At 41.5% G+C, this 7,538-nt stretch overlaps 1 protein-coding gene across 3 annotated transcripts in view; it reads right to left on the bottom strand.

Annotated features, from left to right (window-relative positions):
• Positions 1-7,538, bottom strand: part of CDH8 (cadherin 8) — a 162,314-nt gene extending 154,776 nt beyond the window's left edge. For all 3 annotated transcript variants that reach the window (XM_031063641.1, XM_031063640.1, XM_031063642.1), the window contains exon 1: positions 7,412-7,538. The gene's annotated coding sequence lies outside the window, so the exon portion shown is untranslated. The remainder of the gene's footprint in view (positions 1-7,411) is intronic.

Consider the following 7,538-nt stretch of genomic DNA (forward strand, 5'->3'; position numbering starts at 1 on the left):
AGGTAGCTGCAGCAGATTTCACTAACAGTGATTTTAAGGGACTGGTACGTCACCTGGAGTTAACTGTAACACAGAAAAGCATTAAAGCATTATCCACACATCCTTTCCCTCAGCCACACACCCGAAATTGCACAGGGAGGGAAATGAGCTGGGAAATGTTACAGGAAATCCTTGGTGCTGTCAGAGCTCCCTGCCAATCCAAGTGCAAATCCACTGTCCGAGTTCATTCTGATGTACAACTCGTGGCAATTTGCTTATGGCTGCCTGGGAAATCAAAAGCAGCTTCCTAAAGCATTATTTATTGCAGCAGCAATGGCAACAGGCAGCACCTTTCTCCTGCTTTTGTCTTAGGTGCTCTGCCCTACCCACATGGAGTAATTCAGTGAGCAAAGATATGTCACTTTATCTTTTTAAGCTTAGTCATGCTCTGCTACTCTTTAAAGACTTCTGCACAGTTCTGTAGGTTATTAAGTGAGTTCCTGAGCTTGTGTCAAATGCTAAAGGACTGGTTTAGGCACAGTGTTAACCTCTGCAGCAGATGTAGCTGAGGGAATCCATGCACAGGGAAAATATGGACATGCAGCTGCAGAAATGCAACAGTTTCTTCAACATTTAGGGCTCTAATAATTACTGAAGGGTTTATTAATCTATCTATAAGATTAGCATTACCAAAAGCAGGTTACTGCAGTTTTAGGGGTCTGTTTCACAGGAAGACAGAAGGAAGGTTTAGAAAAGCCTTTCTAAGATAAATTCCTCTGCCTTCTTTCCCTTACTTTGGTGCTTTAACTGGGAAACATCATAACCTGGTGTTCTGGGGTGCAAAAAAGGCTGGTTTAGGATATAGATGTTTATCTGTCACAGCTTCACTGAGGCTTTGGGATAGAGAGAAAATGACAACATCCATCACACTGAAATATATCTCAATATTATGATAATAAATTATATGTTATTATGTGTGCTTAATATGGTACTTTATCATATCTAGAAATTCTGTTTTATGTAACTAGCTAAGTATTTTTTTATAATTTTTACAAATATTTACTATCAGATAAGTCTTTCTTAAAAAAAACCAAACCACATAAGAGTATCTTGACCCAGTCATATGTTTTTTGTACAACTTCTCTTGGTATCAATAGAATTTCTTATTTTTGTTACTCTTCAATAGTAAAATCAATATGGGACAACTTTAAAGCTGTCAAGACTCAGACCTTTTGTATATAAATCTGTCAGTCTTTCCAGAAGCAGCCACTACTTTATGGAACCAGAATGCTTTTAAAGAAACCCACCAAGGGTGCCGTCAGAACCTTCAAACTATTTTTATTCTTTATTATTCCTTGCTCTGTGCAGTGCTCTGGACTTCCAGTGTGCTACACATGCTCAGGAGCAGGACAAAGAGACAGCAAGTGCTATAAAGTTTGCAGCTGAAGGTGAAATATCCTCCCTAATTAAATAAGTATTCAAAATATTTTAAGGTGATCTTGGTTTTGGTTGGTTGGGTGGGTTTTCTTGTTTGATTGGGTTGGGTTTTTTTTGGTGTGGATTTATTTTTCCACGACAGCTGATACTACAGCCATAGGTATTAAAATGGCAATACAGCTGTTTTAGCTCTACAGAGGAACAAAGGGAAATTGCAACCTTCCCTTTCAATTTCTTATACTTAGGCAGAAAGAAAGGTTTGTGTCTCTGGGAGGCAGACACTCCACTGATGTGTGTCAGAACATCATCTCGTGATGCAGGTTCGAAACGGAGAGGACAGACAAGGCTTCCAGAGCTGCCCAAAAACTTAAACAGAAGAAAACCAGTTGCACCAGCACTGTTTTCATGCCATAGCAAGAGGAAGAAGCGATCTGAAGTAATTTTTGTTCTCTCCAATGCGTGATTAAAGCGGTTTTCCCATGACCGAAGCAGAAGTGCAGAGCACCCCTGGGCCGGGGGCTGGCAGAGCCTGGCTCCCTGCTCGGAAGGTGAATTCCAGAATCCCAGAATCCCAGAATTCCATCATTGGGCACCTCTGGCACCGCCACGAGGGAAGGGGGGAAAAGGCAACTTGTGCTCAACAAGAAGAGCTCATGAAAAGGCAAACAGATTGGCCTGCGACTGAGAATGAGGTGTTAACCGTGCTCTGCCTGGGGCATTGTTTATCAGGAGACTTTCAGCAGCTGGGATGTGCTTATCCTGCACTTCCTGAAAAAAAAATCTTTAAATATTAATGGGAGACATAAATATCTTGCTTTCTGGGCTTCTTTTTCAGCCTTTTTTTTTTTAATATATAAATATGTACAACAGAACTTTCATATCCTTGTTTAACGAACATTGTCTATTCTCTACAGAGTTTGTTTATTTTTAAACAAAATATAATACTTAAGGAAAAACCCACAGGTTTTCCTGGCATGTATTCCGATTAAACTAAGATTATAAATTATGACTGGACATCATGACTTAGTGAAAGCTACATAAACTCTCCAGCCATATGCACGAGTGTGTGTGTGTGCATTAAAAAAATCTTTAAAGAGGAAAATTCTGAACATATCTGGACTTTTCTAACTGTATACAGTTAGAAAAGTATATGTATATGTATATGGCTTCAAGAAACCTCAAATCTCTGCTGAGATATGTGAAATTAGAAGTGAAGGTTTCTAATTTTGCATCACTGAATTTGATGGCAGTTTTACCACCAATTTAGATGAGTTGTTTGGAAAGAATTAGGACTCTCCAATGTTAAACTTATTTCTTTTGGAGTTGCCAAGCTGAGATTTTGTGCGGTTTCCCCCCCCCCCATTCATTTGTTTCCATCTAACTTTGGGAAACACCCAAAAATAAAGGTCAGAGCCCAAAACACAGGACACAATCTAAACTTCAGTGACATTAAGTTTTGATACTGTGTTACTGAAAGGGCAATCATAGCTGTTACATTTAATCCATAAGAGAGATTCACATCTGAAGTGTTGCAAAATTCAATTAGAGAATTGCACTTCCTCTTGAGTGCCAGCTCTCCGTTTGCTGCAGTATTTAGGGCTTTGAAATAATATAAATGTATAAAACATATAAGTTTTATATTTATATTTTTATAAAACATTAAATATGTGCATATGATTCTGATCATCAGCGACTGCAAAAGGAAATGGGTGTAAATGGGAGTTGTCAAACGAGGCTGAGCGTTGCTTCCCTGGAAAAGCCACTTTGGGTGAATGTACACGAAAGCTGAAACTGTGAACCAGGGACTGCCAAGACTGTTTTCATAATGTTTTGAACTTCCATATCTGCTGCAAAGACACACTGAGAAACGCCTCCGTGAGCTTGTCTAGGGCTTGGGCACACAACATACAGGAGACACTTCCCATGGGAGCTTCCCCTCCTCAGATCTGGGACTGGGAGACATTGCCAATCTCAAACCTGAGCCAGGGTGCTCATCATTCTCAATTTCAAATGATTTCCACAAGACACATCATGATCAACACCTTGGCAAATCAATTCTGGAGAGCTATCACTGCAACAAACCCATGGATAAAGGCTGCTCTCATGGCTGAGGCACGTGGAAATCGGATTTTATAGCATCTAACTCCAGGTAAAAGAGTATCTGGTGGTACCTGAACTAGTTCACAGATTTTTTTTTTCTTTTTAGCTTGTGCTTCCTACTCCAGCTATCATCAGTACCCAATGTATTTTAGGAACAAAATTTTATTAATGCAGTTGAAATGCCACTGAGTTGATGTTATTTACATGGTTGACAAAATGAGAAACGTGCTGGACAGATTCTAGAACAAAGGAGAGGAAAATAAATGTGTGTATATATATAGACACACATTTGTAATCTCAAATTGGACTTTATTTTGTTCTCTGTCTACTGCTCAAATAGTTATGTTCAAAAGCTCTGAAGTGAGCCACCTTTTCTATGGCAACAACACTAAGAAAAATGTTGAGTTTCCATGATCTAATTTAATTCTATTGATGTGATCTTATGGTAGCAATGATGCTTAAAATGCTCCAAGCTCAAATTGCCGTAGCATTTGCCTCCCACTGAAAGAATTTAGGTTTTATTATTTTATACTCATAGATGAAAGACTGTTATGATACCACTTTAGTGTATGCTACAAGCATACAATTGTATTAATAGTAGGTCAGGCTTTAATAATATTGAGATGGAAAGGGAATATTGCTGAGATATGGGGTATCTGATAGGTATGAGGGATTTATAAAAATACCTGCATGAGGAGTCGCTTTCTGTCACAAAACATGCACAATCATCACTTGGAAATACACAGCTCTGAGAAATTACAGGGCACGTTCACATCCCATCACTTGTCCATAATCCCAGAGATCAGTATTTCTCTCTCTTTAACATCCCTGAGGTTTTGGAAATCAAATCATCTGTGCATACCAAGAGTCAAGTGGGAGGGCTCCAGGCCCCTATTTTTAATAAACGTCCAAAAAAGTCCCAGCTAAAGTCTGTGGGAATGGTCTTCCCAAGCCAAGATTTAAAAAGATGAAATCTGCAACTCTGTGAGAGGAAATAGAAAGAAAATTCAAGAAGAGCTTCAGGGGCTAACAGACCTAAATTTATGTCCATGGCTGACTGTGAGTTCTCACTTGAAATGGTTTTACATCCTGAAGAAGGGAGAAGGATATTTTTTTCAGAGAAGACAATGACTCATATGTTAAGAGTGATGCAAATAAAGTGCCCAGGGATCGATTAAATTGATTTGATAAAGGTGCAATGTTATTGGAAAAATCCTGAAGATCACAAATGACAAAAATTCAAAAGATAACAAAATTCACAAAAAAGATAATTTAAATCTGATTGTGGGACTACTTCCCCCTTTACAACTCTTTTTTGGACATCAGTAGCAGGAGCTGAAGGGAATGACTAAACATTCAAAAATCACTGAAGGACTTCATCTAAGGAGGATTCTACCTCACCTCACATAGATTAAAACTTGGTTTATTTTTAAGGAAAGGCATAAAAGGAGTAGCTGTCATATACAGCCATACTTCTTATTAAAATCAGCTGCATTTGTTAAGCAGGCGCACGGAGTGTTATTGATTTTTTAATATTGAAGAAAATGTCCAAAGTTAGTTTCTTGGCTAGCAGCCTACCCAGTTAACAAATTGCTCACCTGGATAATTTAAGAACCAACTTACATGAAATGCTTCAATCTCCAAGGGCACTGAAGGCCCTCAGCTTACAACTAAGCATGGAAATCAAAGTCCTCCACAGCCAGGATGCAAGTTTGGAAAAAGAAGGGAGTTAATAAATAGCTTAGGAGGAAGCTACCAGAAAGCTGTGCTCGTTCTGTAAGCAGTGGGGTGGAACAACAAGGCTTAAAAGATGAAAATATCATGAAATAATCACCTCCCTTCCTAGGGTCCTTCTGTCACAACCATTCTCACAATTGGGCTGGGAGGTACCGCCACAGAGAGCTTTTGGGTTTTGATGGTATCAGATTTTATGGGTGTGAAATTTGCTAATTTCGCGGGTACGCCAAATATTAACTTCTTCCAGAAGATTCATCATCTTGTTTAAGACAGGTAAAATGTACACGAGACTAATTTCCCACTCTTCTGAATTTATTTATTATTTAGTTATGTATACTGAGAAGCCTATTGTGAAGTCTCTACTTGTTCACAGCAGTCTAGCATTGAACAGAGAGGGGAAATATCACTCATACAAGAGCACTGCATATTTCTCCTTATCCTTGTTGCAGAGAAACTCTCGAAGAATTTCCAAAAGAGGATGAGTGAAGTTAAGAGGATTCTTTATCTATAGCTTTGGTGGTTATCAGCTCTATTCTTTAATTGAAACTGAAGTGAGCAGCTGTTAACTTCCCTGCCATTAGGAGCTAACACGTTACATTTGGAACAATAAACAGTTGTCGCTATTTGAGTTCTTGCCATCAGCACCTCCCAAAAAACACCTGTGCGAGCCGTCTATGTGCTCAAGTTGGCTGTTCCGAGGTGTCAGCCTTTATAAAAGTTGCATGAGTGTTTCCTCCCCTCTCGGAGAGGAGAGACAGACTCGTTTGCGTGGAGCAGAGAGTGTTGGTGCCTGTGTGAAAGGGAGGAGAGCCAGGGTGCAGTTTGATACCTGTTGGCAACGCCAGCGGCTCTGTGTAGCGCCGTTAAACGCCAGCTTGGATGGATTCCACTCTATTTAGTCTGCTACTAAACGCAAACTGTTTGAATCGAGACAAATTCAACACACGACCGAACGGCAGCGAACCGCAAAGGAATTCCTGCCTGTGTTAAGTAGTGTCACCTTCATGGCGGTAGGCAGAGCCTAAATAAGGGTTGGAATTAATCTCTTTTCTATTACCCAGGCAGGGGCTCCTGCGCTGGAGCCTTGCGGTGCCTCCCAGGCTGCGCTGCCGAGCAGGGATGCTGCCCGCCGGCTCGGGGCTCGCCGGGATGCTGCTGCTGCTGCTGCCCAGCAGAACACAAGGATGTGCTCCCCCTCTGCCTTCCTCAAAGAGAACACGAAGCGTTTGGTGGCACAGCAGCTCCAGGGGGCTGCAGGCTCCTGCGTTTGTGCTCTGGGAGCCCTGGCAGCGAACGAGAGGCTGGGGCTAAGGGGATTTCTCCCTCTCCCAAGTTTCAGCTGGGTGCATCCTCTGTTTAGTCAGCCAAAGGATGGGAAGGAAATCAACTTGTGGGACAGGGATGACTCCTGGCTAGTTATGGCTACAGAGTCATTGCCATCGCAGCTTTCAAGAGCAGTATTTCTGCGATGCTTTCCTCTCTCAAAGTAGGAAAGGAAGCTGTGAAGCCATTCCTATTTATTTACTTACTTAGGGGGTGCAAAGCTTTGCGGTGAGGGAAGGTGATAATAAATCGGGGGGATTTCCCCCCCTCAAGATTCTTCCAGCCTCCTCCTCCCTCATTTACATATCTGGCTGGTGGGTGATTTTTATTCTCAGCACGAAAACTGCAATCTATTTCAATGCATGAATGCAGCCCTGCGTCTATTCAACACAGTGAAATAGCCCAGAGACTTATTGTACTAAATAAGAAAACAAGGAGAAGAAACGGGTTCGCCAGCCTTAGAAGCAACCCTCTGTGATCCAAAGTCCTCCCGATTCTTTAAAGGAGGGTTGTAGAACGGAAGGAAAAAATAAACCTCCCCCAAAAAACCACCAACAAGCGGGAAGACAAAATTACCACCACTTCTTCTCCCGAGAGAATAATAATGATAATAAAAAATACTAACAAGCATCCCACGACATTTTCATTATCGGCAATTTGAAAACATCCGACTTAATGAGGGACCCCAGTTCGGTCTAATACCGCACCTACGGACGAGGAAGGCGCTCGCCCAGCGCACCTTGCACGCACACAGAGCCCAAGTCAGCCAGAAACCCACGGGGCTAGAGCCCTCTGCCAGGCAGCCACAAATTGTCTGAATAAAATGAATACTCACTCTTTCAAGGAGCAAGGGGGCCGCTCGCCCACAGCCACTTCACGCACGGATGGAAAGGGTGAGGTAAAAAGCCATCAGCCAGTCCCTGGGAACAGGCAGGGTGCTCCAGATTTTCTTCTCATGCTTT

The sequence above is a fragment of the Geospiza fortis genome, unplaced genomic scaffold, assembly GCF_000277835.1.
Source record: "Geospiza fortis unplaced genomic scaffold, GeoFor_1.0 scaffold359, whole genome shotgun sequence".
Classification (NCBI taxonomy): Eukaryota; Metazoa; Chordata; class Aves; order Passeriformes; family Thraupidae; genus Geospiza; species Geospiza fortis.